This window comes from Cyprinodon variegatus, unplaced genomic scaffold (assembly GCF_000732505.1).
Source record: "Cyprinodon variegatus isolate N-32 unplaced genomic scaffold, C_variegatus-1.0 Scaffold145, whole genome shotgun sequence".
Classification (NCBI taxonomy): domain Eukaryota; kingdom Metazoa; phylum Chordata; class Actinopteri; order Cyprinodontiformes; family Cyprinodontidae; genus Cyprinodon; species Cyprinodon variegatus.
Window position 1 is genome coordinate 1,129,462 of NW_015150598.1, and position 23,118 is coordinate 1,152,579.

The window sequence follows — 23,118 nt, forward strand, 5'->3', positions numbered from 1 at the left end:
ACCGTCTGGGGGCTTAAAATGATGCTGTCACTCCAGGCAAAACTTTCTTAAAGAAAGCTGTGGGTAGAACATCAAGGCAGCAGAAGGGGGGAACTTAGCTGCTGAAGGATTTCCTCTAAGCTTTTATAGTTTATTTGGCTGAATTGGGACATTTGGTCAAGATCAATTCCAGTTGGAGACAACTTTGGTACTGAACTTGATATGGATGTATAAACTGATCCTCTGATTTTTAGGATTTTGTCAGTAAAGAAATTAGCAAATTCATTGCAGGCCCTGGTGGAGTGGGGTTCAGGAGCCACGGACACAGGAGGATTTGTTAGCTTGTCGACTGTGGCAAATAACGCACGAGTATTATTACTGGTACGCTAAGATTTTTGCCATACAATAATAGAAGTGTTGGTCTATGATGACTCAGCCTTAGGGAAACTCCAAATGAGACCCCATATTAAGCTCCAAGCATAAATAACCTCATCTAATGTGTTTATAATTGGTCATCCGATCACACCATGATTGCTCATTGACACTTCTCCTAGACACTACAGATCCTTGAGAATCAAACAATTTTGATCCCATCGCTGGTCAGCATGGTTGATGTCCTTCTCCTGGGTGCTTATTATTAGTGCTTATTATTGGGTGTTTATTGCTTTTGAAACTCCTGCAAGCAGGAAGTGTGTGACTTTTCCTTTTAAACAACCATTTGTATTTATAAATTGTTTTGGTTGCCCACCTTAGCCAGGTCATTGGAGGAGTGACATCAGGTGTGGAGCCACTTCATGGAGGATGCAACAGGTGTTGGATGCCGCATCTGTGGTGTTAAAGTTACTCAGGGCTCAAGTACCAGTAATGCAAAAAAAAAAAAGAAAAAACAGAAATTTGAGGAAATATCTAAAATCAACAAATGGGTTATATTTATAGTCCTATGTTGCCACTGCTCATAAAGTTGCTTATTTTATATCTATAGTCTTATGCTCAGTTTCTTTGTCTTGAATCATATTTTTGGTTATTATGATCATTTGAGTTGGACTATAGTTTTCCTCTATTAAGGACATTTCATCCCAGCGCTAACATCATCAGTGACCCCTCACACCCCCACCATGGACTGCGCAGCATTCGCTGCAGGTCCAGCAGGTTCTGTAAAAGCTTTTTCTCTGCTGCCATCAGACTGTTGAACTCTAAACTGGACTCTGCATGGCATCAAATTTGCACTACCAACATGGCTGATTTTGTAGAAATTCTTTATAGTTTCTTTATAAAGAACACAACTCAATGTTCTTTTACAGTTTGCACCATATTACTTTTAAACAGCTGATTTTCCTTTTCTCTTACACTGTCTACATTCTTAATCATCGCTACACTTTATAAATGGTAATGTTCATTTCACTGTTGTAAGCTGTATGCCATGAAATTTTGTTTTTCATACTCTCTATTTATACAAGATGAAATAAGTTTTTCTAGGTCTAAGTCTCTTTAGACATTGCATATCCTGTGTATGTCCATTAGGGTTGTCGAAAGTATCGATACTCAAAAAAGTATCGATACTGAAAAGTTGTATCCGGATACAATACTCATTTTCAAAAGTATCGATACAGTGCCACCACCAGTGGCACCTAAACAGTCATTCATCTTATGCGCAGATTAGAGGAAAATGCACTTTCTGAACACAGTGTGATTGAATAATTCTGTGCACTTTTCGGTTTCAGACTTTTTTCTGTAACAGGTGCAGCTGCTGAGAATTATTTTTGTTTTTTAACTGGTTTGGCTAGCGTCATTCTTATGTGTGTAAAGCATAGCCAAGGAAGGAACACTTCATTTCAATTCTGTACGTTTTTTATCAAACTTGCTTAATATTGTGCATAGCATACAACCTCAAAATATTGTTTATTGTATTTATTTATCTATTTAGTTTATTAATGAAAAAAATTCTGTTGAATTTTGGAGTCTTTGTTTTTATCCTTGTGGTATCGAAAATGACATCGAGTATCGAATATTTTACTTAGTATCGGTATCGAGTTGAAAAGTTTAGTATCGTGACACCCTAATGTCCATGGTCACCTTCAATTAAACGGAAAGTATTTTAAAAACTTTTAAAAGTTTGCTTAAGATTAGCATTTCAGTTGGTAGAAACACGGCTTGTGTGATAAAAGGCCTCACTAAATCAGGACCGTAACCCACATGGTTGTTAGTGTGAGTCCAGCATTTCTGTAGTTATCAGAAAGGGAGATGATTTCACGTGAGCTCCTCAAGCAAACATCCAAACTTTGGGAAATGCAACTGCAACTCTAGACTTTCGATGAAGTTTGCAGGATCATTTAACTGATATAGAACTCCATCATATAGATTTTCAATGTGTTGAAACACTGATTTTTTGTGTCCCTAACCTGGGCAATCGCTGATGTTTACTAGGTAACAACTTTCCTTGGAACTTATTGGATTTTGATTCTTATGAAGGACAGAGATGGTCTCATGTCAGAGTGGATGGCTTATGTCTGAGTGGACAGCCTGTTCTGCACTTTAGCAGAAATAAATCATTCACCTTTGATGCTGGAGGGTCCAAAACCCAGACAGCACAGGCGGGAAACGGATTCAGTCAAAGATAATCCGCGCCTCCTGTAGACAGAAAGTTTTGCACGTTTTCGACCTGTAACAGACTGAGGGGAGGATCGGAGAGGGGGGAAAAAAAGAGCAGACTCCCAGTTGATGACAAGCAAACAATGCAGAATATATGGGCCTCAAGCTGATTTAACATTCAGTCCAGATGTGTGCTTGGCCTATTTATGGTAACAGATATGATTAAATTTTGATAGGTGTCATGCTAATTGTGAGAGGCCCCCGTTTCTCATCCAATTAGCTTATCTCTCACAAAGACAGACACTAATTCATCAGAAAATTGCTTTGAGGAGATTCCATTAATCAAAACAGATGACCTTAACACCATGAAAGGAGGTCCTTTGACATTCTGGCTTTTCTACTGAGGGAAAACCTTGAAAAGGTTAAAATGAAAACTGTTTTAAAAGAAGTCCAGGGAATAAAAAGCTGATGGATAAAAGGAGTTTTAGAAAAAGCAGACCAAAAAAAAAAAAAATGAGTCTGCAGGGCCACAGAGAGACCACCTTAGATCCAATCATGCGCTGTTATTTCGTTCTGATCAGAGGAAATCTTTGGTTGCAGCATAAAAGCAGGAACATAATGAGCCTGATCAGAGTTTTCTTCCCCACAGCTCATCTGCTCTTGTTTCTCCCCATCATTAGCTCCTCTTGTCTCGGCTGTAACTTGCTTTCAAGATCAAACTCACCGACCTCACAGACAAACGCTTCTCTTTTTAAATGTCAATCGCTGACAGATGGTTCCGAATAAAGAAAACATTTCCGAGTTTGTCAATTTTTTCCCCCCAACCTTAACATCTTGAGACAATTTAAAAATTTAAGTGTCTCTTCCTTTGGAGAGATTTTTAATAACCTCAGAGTAAGGATGGGGGGCCGTATCGTCCTAACGATACAAAACATCTAAATGATTTAAGAAGGAAAACAAAATTTAAACTGTGGTTGTGGTTTTCTGCATTTAACAGTGAAACAAATGAAGGTTACTTTTCATCTAGTACATTCATTGACCTGCTGTGTGTGATGAATTTAAATGCATTCCTTAAAGGGCCAAACAGCAACATTGCATTCACACTGCAAAAGGAAACATCTCTAGGTCAGATGCATGTAGGAAAAAAAACTTTTTTCAGTATTAGTAAGGCGTAAGAGGAATGAGAAAAGATGCAAAAAGAAAAGGAAAACTGCTTTTAAAAAAGCACTGAACATGAGCAGACAATAGGAACTAAACCTATACAAGATCATTCATTCTGTTTTATCTCATGGATGGATCAGATTTATCTGTCTTTTAGTTTGTCTCACAGAAACTAGATGAATATGAAAATGGGATAGAATGTGAATTATGCATGGCCCACTGGATTTCACACTGGTGAAATCCTGTGATCTCAAACTGTAGGTGAAATAACCCATTTTCAGGACATCCAAGGTAAGGTCCTAGATGAACAAACCCCATGCATCCAAAGATCCACAACCAAGACGGTACTAGACTGAGGAGCTATCACACAGAATCTCCCTCTTTTAGGCAAAGAAACATTCATCAGACTTTTATCCAGTACTTAAGTATAGTCTGATCCCTATACAAAGAGCACAGCAGATGGCATAGAAACTAACGGTCTGCATCTTTCTGAATTATGCAGAAAGAAGGACTGGAACCAGAGATCATGATGAAACTATTAGCAGAAGCTGCATTCTCCTTCAGATGGCCACAGAGCTAAGGAAGAGTATAGACACTACCTACTGCTGCTGGATTTTCCCCCAAGCGAGCTGCTCTCTCAGTCATGCTGCCAATCACAGATGTCTTCAGAACTGCTTCCCAATGCCAAATGGAAATCCCTCATCTCCATCAGAACAGAGAAAAACAGAGGCACATGCTTTAGCATAGAACTGAAAAGTTATTTTCAGATAAAAACTTGGAGTATTATTTATTTCATTGCTTAAATTAAACCGTATTTTCAAAGCCAAAAACCATATAGACACCAACTTGGAGGAAAACATAGTTTACTGACATCACTGAAGTACCAGAACTGTTTTTCATGCTTATTCTCCATTCTTTAGACGATGGTGATGACTGTCAGACATGAGCCAAGCACTGTAACATTTCTCTGACAAACAAAGATTAAATGTGTTAAAGTTTAAGTTCGGTTTGAGAGTTGTGTCTCATTATAAGTTGAAGGTGTTATTGAAAGAGTGAAGACTCCAGGCAAAAGAACTGGGAAAAAGCTTTTAGGTGGCCTTCAGGGGGGCAGTAGCTTTCCTCACACCATCCTGGAGGAAAGCATCAGCTAGGCTGCTGGCGTCAACAAAGTTAATTATAGATAATGGAGTTGGACCCATTTTTTAGTTTCTCCTGTTTCTTTAGACATAGCTATGGGCTGAGCTTTCACTGTGACTAACTCTGGTTCAATACAAATACATCAATTCCCTTTTTGTGCAGGCAAGCAAAATAGCACATTTTGAAAAGAAAAGCAGCACTAGTAAAAAGCACGTACACAGAAACACAAAAATTACAAAAACAAGAATTGCTTAATTTAATATAACAGGATAAAAGGCAATGAAAAAATATAAAAGAGAACAACTAGTTGCCCTGAAGGGGAACAACCGAAGATATTTGGTTTTGTAATCCAAGTAACGTCTTTCTTAGATTGGGCAAACGACTTAAAGGCACAAACTAAACTGTTCATAATTTGTTCTGTATGGTACGCCAGCATTAATAACATGTATTTTATATATATATTTTTTATATTAATATTTGTTTTAAACAAAGCGGAGTGTGTATGACGTCATCCGCGCGCGCCGGCTACCATTCATTCATCCTGTCCGCTAAACTGCTGCTAGTTTTACTCACATGCCTGGAAGACGTCTAGTGCTACTACCACAGACGATCTCGCTCTCGAAATGGATTTTAACGATTCAGATTAGTTAGCCTAACTAATAGAAGGGGTAGAGCGTAGCCGCCTGTGGCCCGGGATGCCTGTCACAACTCCAGTCCGGCAGGCGGATGACGTCATACATACTCTGACAATGTCAGAAATAACGTTGATTCCACGGCTTTATACAATGGTATAATTGTTTAAAGCCTCGAACTCAATACTATAGAGATATTCTTATTTTTTAACTTTTTAGAATGTTCAATGGTATTGTGTTCCAAAGTTTCAAAGCCTAAACAGAAAATTTAATTTCACCCTACTTTTTTGGACAATTAGCAGGAGCTGGTTACCAGATCTAAGGTAGGGCCCTATAGTTTCTGCGATCACGGAATTGCGGACAGAATCGCAGAATTGGCAAATTAACGCAGAATCTAGTGTAAACGCGGAATTTCTACATTTGACATGAAATTATGTTTTTGTGTGGGACGTACGTCGGGGGGAAATGCACACTGGGGGAACGCAAATCTGGGTGACACAACCCCTCCCGCTCCGTCATTTCCGCTCACCCTCCCCCATAAAAACATTGAAAAAATGGCGAAGCGGCTCTCCACAGCTCCGCTTTCGGCGAAAAAGTTGAGAAACGCTTGCTAACATACTTGCTGTATTTGGCCTTTTTTTTATGCACTTTAATGTACTGTATGGAAAAAAAAATTTCTTTATAAAATACTTTATAATTCTGAAATTGAGAGGTCCTATTTTATTTTTTTACTTGAAAAAGCTAATGGGGCACTTTTATTTATAACCATTGGTTCATTACCATTAATATTTTGTTGGTACTTAGAGTGCAGTGTTATGTTGCACCATGCAGTAAAAGTACTTAAATGTGTTTTTTTACCTCAATAAATTTAAGGTCATTCCTATTTTATTTGTGTACATTTTAATCATTAACATTAAAAGCACAATCTTTTTATGACTGAAATAACAGTTAAGGGTAAAAAAACTGAATTCGCAAAAATTAAAACGGAAAAAACAGAATTTTCAAAAATTAAAATGGGAAAAACTGAATTTGGGAAAACATAAAATGGATTTTATAGGGCCCTACTAAGGCCTGGGAAGGAAGATAAGGCCAAATTAGCTCCAAAACTGTTTTTGGTACTAATAACCTAGCAATGAATTCTTAAAAATGAAGTTACTTATACAGAGACCAACAGTTTTTGCTAAAAGTTTAGCAGATGAGAGGTAAGAATAAGATTGACTGCAGACAAATAAAGACTCACTGTCCGTCAACAGATGGGTCATCCTTTTTCTTTCACCCAAAGAACTGTATCCTTTCATCAATGCTTCATGCACAGGTGCTTACATGAGCAGATCATTTTTCATTAACTCTAATATATGCATCCTTATTCTAGGCTTGTTCAGGTTTTCCGGTTCAAACTGCACCATCTACAGCATTAAGACCTGAAAAACCCATTTCCGCTCCATGACGTCTATCAGAGATATTGTTTGTTGAAACATCTTCACCTTCAGCCGCAGATTGTGTTTTCTCAGTAGTCATGGAGATCGTCGAGCCTGAACTTCAGCCTCAATCTACCTGAGAGCTCTAATCAATTTCGCTAAAGTAGATTGAAACACATCCATTCTTCTTTTTCATAAACATACTGGTCGTCTCTGTCTGATGCATACTAATGTTAGCATTAAAGCAAAAAGCGTGACCCATTGGAAAACTTTACTCATCAGTGAAGACAATCATTTTAACTGCTTGACAATCAAACGGGGAACATGTGGGAAAAGCAGCTATAACTTATCGAAGGACTGATTGGGCTGTGGCCATAAGCTGGAGGAAACACTAGCATCTCCACATCAATTCAGCACCTTTAATATACGATTTAAAACTTCTTTACAGAAAACATATTTCTTTATTTGGTCCTAGGAGGAAGGTCTCAATACACTAAAAATATTTCATGTTTAAAAACATCAGAAATCTGTGAGTGACAAAAAATCAGAAGTTATGAAAAATTCATAGTCATTTCTACGCATTTCTTTTTTAAAACATATTTAAACCTTGCAACAAGAAGGTACTTGGTTTGCATCCAAGTGTTTGGTCTTTATGCATTAAGTTTTCGTATTCTCCTGCTTATTAGTATCAGTGTTGATAAAGACTTTTACCTATACATCCATCAACTTAGCAGCCACTTCTGAACGCTTTAGCAGCTGTAGCTCCAGCTTAAGAGGACATCAACATCCATAATGTATTCCCAGTTCAGTTCCAGTCTTATCTGTCCTGCAATCTTTTTTTGTGTTTTTTTAAACTAAATATTTTCCTCTTTTCCTCCTTTCCTCCTTTCTCTGGGAGATGCTAACTGGCTTCGATGTGGTTACGTTTCTTGTTAAATCCCTCACAGATGTGCAGTGTTGTACACTTGTTATAATAAATATACGCAAAATACTTTTTCTAACAAACTGAATTAAACAAAATATAAAACACAAAAATCAAAAGTAATTCACCAAAAGGATCCAGTAATCTTTAAAAAAAAAAGCTCTGTGTGTAACCAGAGTGAGTTACTAGCATATAAATAAAAAATGAATACAAGTAAATAAACAAATGTCAAATAACATGACTATGCATCGTTAAGGAAACAAATGAGCACATAATTCAGGTTAACACTTTTTCTCCTGACAGGCCAGTTAAATGTTTGCTAAGAGACCTGTCAACTGGCTGGCAAACAGTATGGAAGAGGATTGGGTGAGCGACATTTACTAGCCGGGAGGACAGAAACTAGTTGCTATTACCTTTAAATAATTCAGCTGTCATCAGTATAAAGTGGAACAGCAGTGCTTTCATCTGAATTCCTAAACATTGTACCTCAAAAAGCTCCTCTTTCTCTCCTGTCTGTAGGTCTGCCTGAGAGCAACTCAAATTTAAGATTTGTCCACTTGAGGTTTTGGTACTTGGACTACAAAATCAGCAATCCCCTGCAATCCTAGAAACTCCAGCTACATAATAAGTTGTATCTAAAGACTATAAGAGTCGATTTTGCTCTATATTTCTCCTTTAACCTCTTTGATTATTGCTTTCCAGCTTCCAGCAGTGGGCTGCCAATGTGCAGCGCCCGGGGAGCAGTGAAGGGTTTAGTATCTTTGATCAGAGACCCAGAGTGGCAGTATGTGGGAGTGGGGCTTGAACTCTGAACCTCTGGATTCTAGGCGCAATGCCCTAACCATTAAGCTGCCACTCCCCCACTTGAAAATTAATTTTTCTAATTGGAGAATTTTCTCTCTGTTCCAGATTAAAAATGATCATAAATTCAGCAGATTTTAGTCTTTCCATGAAGCAAAGTAAAGGAGCTTTATTTATTTTTTTAATCTGCAGCTGACCATTTCTGTCTCTTGAGGGGAGAGTGCATTTTAATAGAAAGCATAGAAGAACCTTTTCATTTCTGCAAAAAGATGCAACGAAAACTGATCTGCTGAGAAACAAAGAGGAGGTATCACTCCGCGAAAACCATTACCATCAGACCCTAAACGTGGAGGTTTATTGATCATGCTGAAAGTTTTCATTAGGTCCAGCTCCTGTTTCCGCTCACTAATTAGGAAGAGTTATTTACCCTCAGGTCATTAAACCTTGTAGAGGAGGAAACCTCTGTCAGACTGAGAATGTCCAGCAAATGTAACTCTGTAGGTGTTTATCTTCTTAGAAGCAGCAACTGCATTGTAGAAATGATTTCAACATCATTAGTTTATTCTTGCAGCAGTAAATATGGTGAAAAAACTTGGATTTATTGGTTGAGGTTGTCAGTCTGATTTATTAACTTAGAAAAGAACCGATTTAGAAAGTCTGCAATGTCTCATCAAAAATAATACCACAAACCCTAGTTTTTAAATCTATGCATCAGCTAAACAATTTACTGGGTGTTTTTACACTTTATAACCAGGTAAACATCCTGATCCAGATCTTTAAGACTGGGGGAACAACCATTGTGCCTGTTAAGCCAGGCCAAAAATTCCTCCTACCGGCCTCCCTTTCAGAGACATAGACAGGTGTCAGGTATTACAGGCTAACAAAAAACCCAAACGAGACCCATTTTTAAGGGGCGGACCCTTTTGTCTGGTTCATTTTGCATGTTTTCTAAGCCAAAACATGATTTTGGTTTTGGTCCACTCTATTAAGCCTCAAACTCAACGCTATTTCTGACATTTTGAATTGAAAAAGCTTCCTGGATGGGAAGCGAAAAGTCTTCAAACTTAGAAATAAACTCCAGTGGATTGTTTTTCAACTTATTTGGAATGACTATGACCTGGATGGCTGAGATTCTTCACCAGCATATAGAATGTGCTCACTTTTAGAGGTATTTTGTTGGCGTGTTTGCACTCTGATGTCACACTACAGCTGTCCTTTAAAGCTCGGCGAACCTATCGATGTGTTCAGGAAACCATAAATTATGTGAGTTTTTGAATATGGTGCATCAACTTTGTCTTTAAAAAACTTTAATCTGACCTCACACCAGATAAGGAATTTTTATTCAAACAAATGCTGCACACTAGATGTTTTATTTTTTTTGTTTTTCTGAACTTTCTCTTAAACCTGACAAACCACCATGAGAGAAAACACAGGTTCTAAAATGCTTGGCTGGAACAAACAACCGTGTCATACTCTAAGTCTCTTTAATCTCCTTTCTACCTCATTGTAATAGACACCTGCACGTCATCTTAATGCATGAGCTGCAGCGATGCTGTTGCCTTGTGTTAAAAGCAATTAAACTGGTGTTATTTAATAAGGATGATCAATTTATACAAGCCCACAATCTCAAATTCTCCAAACAGACTTATTACTCTATATTTTCAAGTGGAAGTAAATGCAGAAATGCACATCTATTTGCAAAACTCCCTTAACCACATTTAGCTGTGAAATAAGCAGCCAGCTGCAGGCTTAAAACCAAAGTGGTCAGAAGATGCTACATAGCTTGGGTGACCAAAGTTTTAAAAAAACAAATGGGAGATACCGAAGATGCTTATGAAGGAATATTATGAGGACTACTCACTATAAGTGTTGCTGTGCATTGGCTCCCCTCGTATGTAATTTAAATATAACTTTGGCAAACGTAACAAAATACCCCTGTCACTGGGCTCACCCAGTTATAAACCACATCGCAGTCTTTGTTGTGGATGCATTTTGTTTTCTTAAAACATAATTTCCATCATAGTTTGTGTTAAAATCCTTTACCTGTTCTTTGCAGGTAAAGGAAAATTCTTTGCAGGCTGTTCATGATCTAGGACGCAGGTGCAGCTCTTTTAAAATGACTGCACCTCTGCTTTCTTTAAAATTGGGGAAAACATGTAATTTTAATTTTTATTTTCATTTTTTTTATTTGACCCAGTCAAATGCAGGAGGATGTTCTGATTTGTGGGACAACAAGATAAAAGTGAAATATGCAGCAACGTGCCACAAAAAAAAAAAAATTATAATAATGATAATAACAGTTTTGACTCTCGACATTGCATCAGTTCATAAGAGATATAATGAAAAAATAATAAAAAAATAAAAATAAAAAATCTAACCATTAGGTAGATTTATTTGGATAAAAAAAAATCTTAAAAATCATATTTTTCCCACAAAACAATTCCAATCAACACTTAACAGAATCATTTTTATAATAAGAATTAAATGTTGCTTTTATTTTTATTTTTAGAAATTCATTAACTTTCTTTCTTTTGGGAATAAATAATCTTTTTTTGAACCACGACCAAGAGAAAAGATTGCCTCATAGACGACTCAGGACTCTGGAAAGGTCAAAAGTCTCAAAGTCTACTAAAAGACAGAGGAGTTAAGCAAATTTGAAGCCTAGATTCTAGTGCAGTCCTCACTGCTGACCCAGACAGCAGCAGGTACCTGAGGCCTGGGCAGCAGTAGGTAAACCTAAAAGTGAAGCAGATATACTGCAGCAGGATGAGCACAGTAATTGCGAGGGCATCAAGCCCACTTCCACAGAAAAGATCAAATGCTCTGTTCCACATGTAGGATGCTGCAGCACTTTTTCTCTTTAGCTTTGTAGGTCTTTCAAAAATGATTTCTGCTGCTATGAGAGGCACAAAGGCATTGTATTCAGACATCAAAGAACTAAATATAAACTTCCATTACAGGCAGGGACTTAAGATTTACTTACTTACTTTTTTTTTTTTCCTCTTTATAGGTCTTAATACGCCATCATTTAAAAAAACAAAGGGGCTCCATTAGCAGCAGAGAGAGAGGCTGTGATTAAATGAAACAATACCCATCTCATCAAAAGCCAAAAAAAAGCGAGACAAAGGCCTGAGAAAGTAACAGAAGCCGACTCCAACTCCCTCGGCTGCCTCGTCTCTGCCTCATCTGAATAAACCCGCGATTAATTAAGATGTCTAATAAGCGCTCACAGGATTCACTCCATCACAGCCATGGCAGCAACAACAGCTTTGACATTTGTGGAAGTCAACAGCCAGGCAGGATGAACAATATCAATTATCTTTCTGTAGCACCTGCTGTACTTCCAGCCTGCAGGAATAATTTCACTTTTCTCTAGAAAACTGAGGCAGGAATGAACATCCTGACGCTCCTGCTCAGTTCAAGGCTTTGATGTTTCTGCCTGAGAATGGCACAGATGTGCAGCTCTGTGGCACCAGGCGAGAGGAACTACTTGTTAATAGAGTTTCTTGTGACAGTGAGGTATCAGGAGCATGAGCTGATGGAGGAGATATTAGCAGTGCCAGAGTGATCGACAACTGATAGATGAAGTGTCTGCAGAATGATGTGGGGGGGGCGGAGGAGTTCAGGAAAAACAGTAACTTCTTCCTCTTTAAGGCGTCCCTGCAGACTCATTTCTCAGACACAAGCAATTTGGGTTCAGCAAACTGCTGCAAAAGCTGAGCAACATTCAGGGTTCATTTAAAGGTCCACAACCTAAAAACAAAGATTTACAAACTTTACCATTTCATTTTATGCTGCTCTTAAAAAACAACATAAAAAAAACTGCTTAAAAGAATGCTGCATCCAAAATCATAAGTATGTATATTTTTTAATTGGTATGAGATTATACTGATGTAGATATACTGAATATCCTAAAATATATTATCAGTTTATAGATAGACATTCATATATTGATACAGTCATTTAGGACATGTTTTAAAGGCCTGATTTACAACGTGTTTATTAAAATCATTTTAATTAAATAAGTTATAAATTCTAATTTATCATTATATTTAATGATATAATATTATATAATTTATTGTTATAAATTCTAATTTATCATTAAAAGACATCAGACATAGACAGACATGAACATTCCACTGATAATGTCTATGAGAAGCGAGGTCAAAAACTGGAAATGTCCTTGCACAATTAATAAAAGATTAATAAAAGAAAGACTGGCTTCACGAGGTACACCTCCAGTTTTTAAACTTGTTAACTAATTATATATATATATCAAAATATATTATAGTAGAAAAAAAAAATTTTTATTCTTTAAACAATATATATCTCTGCCTCTGTCTCTTGGAACCCCAGTCGGCCTCTGCAGATGGCCGCTCACTCTGAGTCTGCCGGAGGTTTCTTCCGGTTAAAGGGAGTTGTTCCTCTCCACTGTCGCTGCAAGGATGCTTGCAGTGAGGGATTGTGTTTGAGTCAACAGTCAATGCAATCAACTGGTTTTCCTTAGATAGAAAACTTTAAATTAAACATTTCCTTAACAATATCAGTTTATTAAAACAATAATAAAGACAGTACAACAATACATATTGCAATGAAATCAGCTATAATCTCCTCAAAATATACAGTAAACTACCACCGTTAAATTGTAACTATTTACCTGTCAACTATATTTCATTGTGTAACAGATTTGAACATTGCTATGTTTTGGTTATTATTATAGCATAATAGAATAAACAAAAAAAAACATGAAAATAGCATTTTACATGATTCAGATTTCCAGGCAAGATAAGGAGGTCATCGTTCATTCCAGGAGCAAATACTCCTGCAGAGATGTGGTCTGCCAGTGAGGGCTAAAAGTGACTCTTTAGAGTTCAGTCTCTGATCTGAGAGGGTCGGCCTGATTGAGCTCAGCAGGTGACCAGCTGGACTCTAACCTCTCTGCCTGATTTCTCAGCAAGTTGCCTAATACTGGGGATAAATGTCCTTCTGTCCTCAAATCATTTCCACTTAAAGCTTTAATGCGGCTTCTTTGAGTCAAACTCTGTGAGATCACATCAAACAATCCTCAACTACTTAAAAAAAGTTTTTAAAAGGCTTTCAGGCATTTATAACTGCTTAGCTATTATTTTATTTTGTGTAATCATGGATAAGTGCATCTGGACCAGCCATCCACAGGAAAACATCAAACAACAACCATGATTCTTTGAAACCCAAAACCAGAAGTAAAAGAGCTGTGTAATGAGTATGGACCAAAAGCAGAAATGATAACAATGATTCATCTGCCTCTTACTGAAACCTAAACAAGCGTTAGCCATCAGTTCTAATGCAACCAGATGATCCAGACAGCAGGGTCATCCGCTTTTTGTCAGGGCAGGGCAGATTATTTGGTTTCAGAACATAGAGCCCCTGTTGCCTTGGCTAAATCCTTGTCTGCAGACCTGTTCTCACTGTCAGATGCTCTGGAAACTGCCAGAAATAAATTGCTTGTTGTCTGTCTATGCAAACACCTCTCTTCTCTGTTCTGCATTTGCATTTTACACCATGCTCTTTTTCCTTCCTTCCATCTTTCTTGTGGCATAACTATTGAAACACCTAATATGACTCCTCCAACTTCAGGCTGTTCTTGACCAGGAATAAATTATCATTTTATTGGTTAATTTACTTTACAAATTGATCACACTCATGATGAACTATTATTGCAAACCTTTAAAATACGTCTTATTGTAAAGACTTTTCTGAATGTGGTGTTTCTACTTTGTCAAACACTTTCATTTGTATTTTGTTAACAATTTTCATTATCTAAGGTGATCCTATAGAACATTTTCCAACTTCAGGCATTGACATCTACTACTAACCTGGACTTTTATGTTCAGCCCTGCTCCAACAAACCTGAATCAAATGAATGGTTCATTATAGGGATGCACGATATTGGGATTTTGGCCGATATGCAAATATTTTAAAACTCATGTAGCCGATAACCAATATCGTTGTTAAAGCTGGACAAAAATAAGTAGTCATTGAAAATAGCAGTTTTGTTATCCATTTCTGACACTTTGAAAAATAATATACTCAAATATATTTTCATATGCTGATATCAAATCGATTTTTAAAAACGCGGTATCGATCTATTTTACTTTCAAAATCTCGTGAAATATAATCGTTTTGTTACAAACTCTTGTGATATTTTGCAAATTCTTGTGAGATTTTGTTAGTAAAATAAATCGATACCGCGTCAATATATCAACATATAAAAATATGGCAAAATTTCGTGAATTTCCGGGGGATTTCGTAGCATAACGATGACATATAGCAATATTTCGTTAGTAAAAGAGATTGATATGGTGTTTTTAAATGGCAATATATCAGCATATGAAGATATTGTGATATTTTAATGTATCAATATTTTTTCCCTCGTCTTTAGAAGTTTTTTAGTCTGTAAAAAAGAAGTTTTTTGAGAAAGAAGAAGTAGTATTTATTTATATTTTTTTTTAGACTTTAGAAACTCAGAAGCTGATCAAATATCGGGTTAAATATCGGTGGGGTGGCCGATGTCCGATATTCAGTTTTAAAGCCAATACAGGCCGATACCGATAGGGGGCCGATTATATCGTGCATCCCTAGTTCATTACCAGGTCTTAAACAAATCTGACGGCATGCTGAGGAGATAATTAATCGTTTTGTTCAGCTGTTGGAGCAGGAATGCAACTAAAAGTTGCAGGGTGGTAGATCTCGAAGCCTGGAGGTGGAGACCACTGCCATAGAGTAAGGCATCATCAAGGCAATATGATGTGAGCAGTAATATTATTGCAAAGGACTGGAGAGCAAAACTCATTGGCTAATTTATTCCTGGTGTTATGAACTTTCATTTTCCATGCTAATATTAGCAGGGCACGGTCTCACAGCAGCAGATGCTCACACTGGATGCATCCAACATCAAAAATATACTAAAGATCACAGAGTAATGGAAGCCAGCACATTCAGTTGTTTCACCAACAAATAATATTTATACAAAATAGTTAAGACTCTGTTATCTATGTTATAATGTTCCGATTATTGTTTATTTGTTAAGAGTGCTTATAAAACAATCTATGCCCTGTCTGTTTTTATTTCACGGTCTACTTATTGTCCTGGGTACACAACACTCAGCTTCACTAATGATTCACAAGACAGAGTGCTGAATCATCTAAAGTCCTAACTTGAAGGTTGGTGTCCTCTAGACAACCATTAAGTTGTGACCTCTCAGTACTGAAAGATCTTATACTAAAAAATCCTGTTCTATTTCAGTATTAAACCTCAATATATACAGACAAAATGTATGAAAGATTTTTCTAATGGGGCGATCTGGCCGAGAAATGCAGCAGCAGAGAGCGGAAAAGACTGAAATACAGCAATTAATTCTCCATTTATTGACAATCTAAAGAACAGAAGCCCCTTATGACATTTTCTGCAGCCATCCCTTCTTGCCCGCAGCCTTTTTCTACTAAACGTTCATCATACCACCCTTTTTCAAAAGAATGCCAGGAGATAAACTTGCTTTGGATAAATAAAAATTCTCTACATATTACAAAACCAAATAATTTGTTACTGTTTGACCTTTAAATATTTCTCCTAGGTAGAAAGTGTTTCTAAACGTTAATATTAAAGTTTAAAAAGATATTTGGTGACATTAGTTATTAAAAACCTGTAATAGTTCATGCAGTTTATTGCCACCACATGTACAAATATTCAAATAAGGAACGTCTGATGGCACAGGGAAGGCTTAGTAAGGGGTCTTTTCAACCATACTGGTTCCAGTACTTAACTGGTGCCAGTTTTTAACCAAACAGCAGCTCTTAATGTTTCCAGGGAGCCTAACTTTGGCCTTAGCACAGTAAACTGGAGCTATACAGGCTCCAGTTTGGTGCTGATCCAGAGGAAGGTAGGGGAGATCTCCAGGGGAAAAGCAGCAAATAGAAACATGGTGAGTGGATTTATAAAAACTTAAGGTTTAAACATGCTTCTTTATAAAGAATACATTTCCTGTTAGCAACAATAACAAAAAAAAAGACTTATCTAAATGTACGTTATTTTAAAAATCACAGATTTTAAAGCCACAAAATTTCAAAGTGCTTACTGCTGACCTCACAAATTATAATTTTCCGAAAAAGTTATTTTCTTTAACGCTGTGGATTTTGTTCTTAAATGATCAGGAAATTTGAATCAAAGTTGCTATGAAACTGTTGCTGGTCCAGGTAAGAAATGAGGTGGTGAAGTGTTCAGTTATGCCGGGCTCAAACTGAAGGTGGCGCTGCAGAAAGTCACTTACATTGAACTCTGTAACCAGGCTTTCCCTGCTGCTGCTCCAGCTGGAGAAACGGTGTTTGAGAGAAATAAAAACCAAACTGATTCTTGCTCTTTCCAGGACTTGTACGAAACTCACTATTAGTACGCATAAATATCTCTTTGTCCTTGTCTGGTAGCCGCCCGTTTCTGTTTTGCCTTCTTGGTTCCACTGGTTAGGTTAGCATAGGTTGATTTCTAGCATAGGTTCTGAAATTTACCAAACTTTTTTCTGTCTGCTGCTCGGGTTTTCCTGTTTAGTGTGTGAAATTCAGAAATTTGATACGAGGACCACCGAGGCGTCCGGGCAAACTTACTTATGGGAGAAGCACTTTGTTGATCAGCACTACCACGGCAACTGCACCCGCACTGCATCATGACTGATTTGAATGTGCTCATTGATTTTAATGAATTTGCGTCTTTAGGGAACCCGTACTGTAGCCCATGTTTAGTTTGGCGTAAGAACAATGTTAAGGCTATTAATAAATGAGATAATTATGTTAAAGTGGCTCTAATATGGGTGTTGGTGGAAAAAATGGAATTAAAAAGTTTTTGTCCTCAAACTCCATTCATCAAGCACCATTTCCATTCCAACTGTCAAATTGGACAAATTATAATTCAGAAAATAAATTCACTAAATGGAAACACAGCATTTCAGTGTGAGAAAAATTTATGTTTTACATTACAAAGTTTTTTGCGCTTTGATGGAAAGGTTTTTCAGTTCATATTTATGTGTTACATTTTGCCAAACTGAACGGAAATACGTTTTTTGCATCATGAGTGACGTGATGTGCACCTAGACATCACTGCGTTGTAAAAAAGATGAGGAAGAAGACCAGAAATCTGGATACAATTTATGTGATCAAATCCATTATTGCCTGAACAAATGTATTTACATGCAATTTTGATTATATAATAGATAAGATAGGATATATTTTATTGATCTCACAGTGGAGAAATTCCCTTGTCACATTGGCTCAATAGTCTAAAGAAGGTGCCAAAAGGAGAAAAAGGTGCATGGGGCGTGTCCACACACATTCACACACACCCCTAAACATATATATATATATATATATATATATATATCTCAGCTGAAGTCTCTTATTTAACAGGATTGTTGCAAAGGTTATTACCGCACAGGTTATTGCACATGGTATTAAATAGTGATTGCACATTAGTTGTTGCACCATTTATTGCAGTTATAGTGCCACATCGTAAAGTCTGATGGCAACAGGGATGAAACACCTGCAGTAGTACTCCTTTTTACAGGTGTATTTGCTCTTTAATGGACACACATCAATAGAGGAAATTCTTGGTTTTTTTTAAATGTTGCAGAATATCGACATCGTTTTCTGCACATTTTAATGAATGTGTTGAAACAAAAATATCTAAATATTACCTTAAGGATTTGAGTTTGAGACAACCCATGTAAAGCCATCACCAAACTAGCCTGCAACTGAACAGCAAGGTAACATTTAGCTGGATGCTTTGACATTAATAGGTTTGAGAGTTTGACTGGTTACCAGTTGGTCAAGAATACTTCACTATATCCGAGGGTCAGCTTTAGCATCAGCTAAAAGCCTTAATACGAATATTATGGTTTATGCCTGAAGCAGATCAATGAACGTCTATTTAGCAGAAAGCATTGATACAGCAAAAACAAAAACAGAAACCTTCACAATAAGAGCCTTGAGCATTTAAAAAAGCTCTGAATTCAAAATAAAGCACATATAAGCTAATTAGAACAGGAAATGGGGCATTCAGGACCAGAGGCAGTGAACGCTGTGATTTCTGCGAGCCCCGCAGGTAGTTCACCGTTCTGCATTTCAGAGGCACCCTGGACCACATCACCAACTTAGAGAAGCTTCAGCTGCATGAAGCTGAAACCCAGCTGACATAAAAAAAAAAACCTCAGTAAATGGTTATAGCTTCTTTAGTGCAGGTTGGTGCATTTAAAATGGTCATTTGTAAAATTGGAAAAAAATAAAAAATAAAAACTAGAAGAAGTTCACATGTGCTGCTGTTTTTTCAGAGATATTAAAGGTTATTTTTTTAGGTCACCCTGAGGTCAACTACCCCCCTTTAAGCTCCGAGTTAAATAAAAGTTATGTAGTCCTCTTTTTTGGTGCTAATTAATTTATGCAGGTAAAAGTATAATCTGTACTGACTTGGGTTTTAAGATTAGAAGAATTATTTTTAAATCAATTATTCTTAAGTACGGATGATGACGTCATCATCCCAGCAGACGTTACTGCTGAGTGCATTTCTGATGTAAAGTTATTGCATAACATCACATGTCATTCCTGTGCTGGTGTTAAATATGAAAGATGTTATGTTTACCTTATTTAGTGGCTGAAATTATTGTTTAGTATTTAATAAATAACCCGCCTTCCAGACCCTTCACTTTGGACCTGTCAAGGTCTCGCTGTTGGAATTTCACAATAAAAGCAGAGGTGGAACTTAACATCCAAACTGCTGCTAAATTGTTTTCTATGAACAACTTTTGAATTACCTTAGGGAGGCCATAATTTTTCGGAAAAGCCCCAAAAGCTCTGAAAGAAAATTGTCCACTTTGGGTTATCAAGAGCTACGTCTGGATGAGGGTCGGATTCGGTGGAACTTCCATGTAAATCTACCCCCTCAGAAAGAACCGTGGCTGGGCAGTGGGCAGTGACATAACTGGGGTCTGTGCTGGAGGTAAGTGAGGACAATTAACATCCCTTCTAAAACTAAATTAAAAACAGCTTTTTTTAAACCCACCTAAAGACCTCTAGACATTGCTTACTTTTACCTTTATTGAATTATTTTCTCTATATTCAATTTTAAAAGAAAAAGGCTTCACCTACAACCAGTCCCTGATCGGTGGTCGTGTCATGATGTCATAGAAAACTTTAGCTCTTTTCAACCTCAGCAATCACCGCTCTGCTCTCTTTGACAATACCTCAGCTCTATCTAGTAGCACAAGGTCAGGGTTGAGCAGTGAATGCTCCAACTGCGTAGAGTTCACTGCATCCCCGTCCTTCACCGCCCTGTTTGCATAGGGATGTGAATCCACCGCAGTCACTACAGCCATTGCGCCCGGTCTGAATACAGCATACAAGAGTCCTTAAAGTTTGTGACAACACAACTGTCTGTTTTTTTTAGAAAGTGGGGGTGTTCAAGCTGCAGGAATTCAAACTTGGTGACTTCATGCAGCAGTTGATGACTCTGTGTGGATTCAGAACAATGAAATCTTTTTTTTTAATTTTGACAAATCTATCTTTTGGCAAGCCAAGGTTTACACTGCATTGGCTTCAATGATGTTTATGCAAATTATCCCATTCTGAAACAATTTCTTTTGTTGTTATGCATTCATCCTTTAATTTAATTGAGGCAAGAAATAAAACATCAGGGAGACTAAAGTCTTAATCTCAAATAGAGGATGAGACTCATTGAAATAAATTCTTGAAAGACACTATGCAAGAGTGTAAAAGAAACTACTATTTCCTCTAACAACAATAATAATAATATATTCATCGCACCCCTAAGAGACAACACTGCCACCTCCCAACACGAAGCGTCCATCTCCTAAAGCATTGTATTCAGCTGCCATCACCACCCAGGTTGTTGCACACATCTCACCGAGGCGTGAAGGAGGGGTCTAAATGAGTTGTGAGTGTGAAAAATCTGTCCGAAGCCATCCTGATGTTGGGTCTACAGGGTTTTTGTGAGAAGACAGCCAGCCTCTTCTCAGAACCGATGAGGTTATTAAAACCGTACGATCACCTGCTCCATCACACCATCCTGTAACACTAGGATTCTTTAGCCCTTTGCTGCCATCTATTCCTAACTTTATACCAATAAAAACATTGATGTGCCTTTAAAGAGAAGCTGGAGCTCTAATAGAATCATCAGTCATGCTGTTTGCTGGGGATTTATTTGAAAATAATCTATTTTTTAGTTTATTTCCGGATAATGTTTACAATATTCAAGGCTTTTGACATTATGCTCTTTATTAAAACAATTATTTTCTACTATTGTGTTATAGTTACTTTTCCTCTGCTCATTTCAGAGACGAAACAACGCCTCCGTTTAAGTTTTTGCATCTTCCCTGAGTCATGGGAACAAAATCTTGTTCATATATTTATTTGGTGATGAAAAATAACACAAAAAAAGCTCTGATTTTTTGCTATTGGGATTATTACAAAGGATAAGTCCCAGATGCACATGCAAATATTTGAAAATACAATTATTTGCCTCTGGATTTGATTGCACTTGCCTTTTTATATTTTTATTATCCTACAAGACACTCCTTCAAATGCATCTATATTTTAAATAAATCCATAATTTAAAGATGCACTACTGACCTTATCATCCATTTGGATGTGCAATTAAACCCCATCACCAACATTGCTCTGATCATGTGTGAAACATCAGAGTCTGATGTCTTAAATCAGCAGAAGCCCTCAGGTGGAACAGCTAATGGTTTAAAGCAGAAAACTGAGCCTCAAATCTGTCCTCCTCGCAGATTCAAATCATTTCAAAGCCTGATGAAATGATTCAGACCACAGAAAGCAGAAGTCCAGCAGACGCACAAAACTGAGCGCGTGCAGAAAATAATCAGAAAATAAGCACAGCGATCATAAAAAAAACCCCTGAAACATCTCAAAGAACCTCTAGAAGAGTTTCTTACTCGCCGCATAAAGGAATGTGTCCCATTTCTAACCATCTAAGGCGATTATTATTGGAACAAAGTGGACTTCTTGTTCCACATGCTGGGATTTACATTAACAGCTGACAGAAAAAATCTACAACAAACCAACAGTTGCGCGTTATATTCAAACATTTTGCGCCACAGAAAGAGCATCAATCAGCGCCACTTTGGAGCAGTTTCCTATATTTTAAAAACACAGCATAGGAAACGGATCCGCACACATACAGGGGTCTAAAATAAAACACTATTTTTGAGCAAAAAAGCCAAACAGATCCGATTTTAGCGGAGGCTGTCCGAGCTGCACTTTGCAGCGACTTGCGCAACAAAGTTTCCCGTTAGGTTCGGGTGGCCCCTGCGTCCTGATCCAGCGGACCAACTGAATGTATGAGATCTAAAAACAAGCGGATAAACAAACAAACAGAGGATTGTTTCCAGCAGCCGGAGCAGAGCAGAGCAGCGCGCTCATGTTTCTGCACCACCTGTACTCACAGAGAGAACAACAGCAGAGGTCCGAAGAAAATCCAGAAAGCTCCACATCCAACCTCTCATTCCCCTCCTCTTCTTCTTTCTCCTCTTCCTCAGCTCGCCTACACAGCTGCTGGAAGTTTACTGACGTCAGTGCTCTGAGCGCTTTGGTCCAAACTGGAATAATAAGAGGAAGGGGGGGGGGGGCGGAAACAATCAGGGAGGCAGGGGCCACTTTAGGGCCACTCGTCCAATACATGAGACATGTTGAAAAGCAAACAATCTGTATCATGCCTTCAAAGAGTCCCTGGAGTCATTTAATGAAATTCATCCCAAAATCTGACCACCAGGGGCGCTGTTAGGGTTTATGCGGGTTCTGTTCTGGAGATTTTAATTGTATGTTTGTTTTTTGTTGGTTTGGGGTTTTTATCTCTTACTTGAATGTTTTTTTATTATAATTTTTTGCCTTGGAAAAGCAATGTATTCTTTTTTTTTTTCTTTGCACCTTTCTTCCAATGTTGTCCTTAATTGAATAATAGGGGATGGTGGGCAGAGGTGGATACTAATTAGTTACATTTACTCATATAGGCTACATCTTCTTCAGTAATATTTTAAGAACAAAAATCCTATTTTTAATGTACCATACTTCTTAACTTTTAGGAAATATGTTTTTTTTTCCTTTTTTTTAATTTTATATATATTTTTTGCACTGTTTGATCACTGCTGCACTTAAATAATTGGAAATGTCATAACAATGTATAAAACGAAATTTCGTATTACAAAATGACAATAAAAGTTGTCAAAGTCTAAAAAAAAGTCTAAACTTTTAGTTGAGTCATATTCTTGTGAACTACTCTGACATGAGTTTAATATCTTGCCACTCTGTCTGCTGTGAGTTAATAGATATTTAGCTGAATATACAGTAAACAGTAGATATTGTAAGTGGAATTTTTTACCCTTCCCTATAAATTTATTACATTAAGTCCTGTTTTTATAAGCTTT

At 37.3% G+C, this 23,118-nt stretch overlaps 1 protein-coding gene across 3 annotated transcripts in view; it reads right to left on the reverse strand.

Moving 5' to 3' along the window:
• Window positions 1-22,267, reverse strand: part of gulp1 (GULP, engulfment adaptor PTB domain containing 1) — a 134,061-nt gene extending 111,794 nt beyond the window's left edge. The window contains exon 1 of one of the 3 annotated variants that reach the window (XM_015377019.1): window positions 22,141-22,267. The gene's annotated coding sequence lies outside the window, so the exon portion shown is untranslated. Of the gene's footprint in view, window positions 1-4,328; window positions 4,383-22,140 lie in introns of those variants that run through there. The other 2 variants (XM_015377021.1, XM_015377020.1) reach the window with 2 other exon arrangements.
• Between the last annotated feature and the right edge of the window lie 851 nt (window positions 22,268-23,118).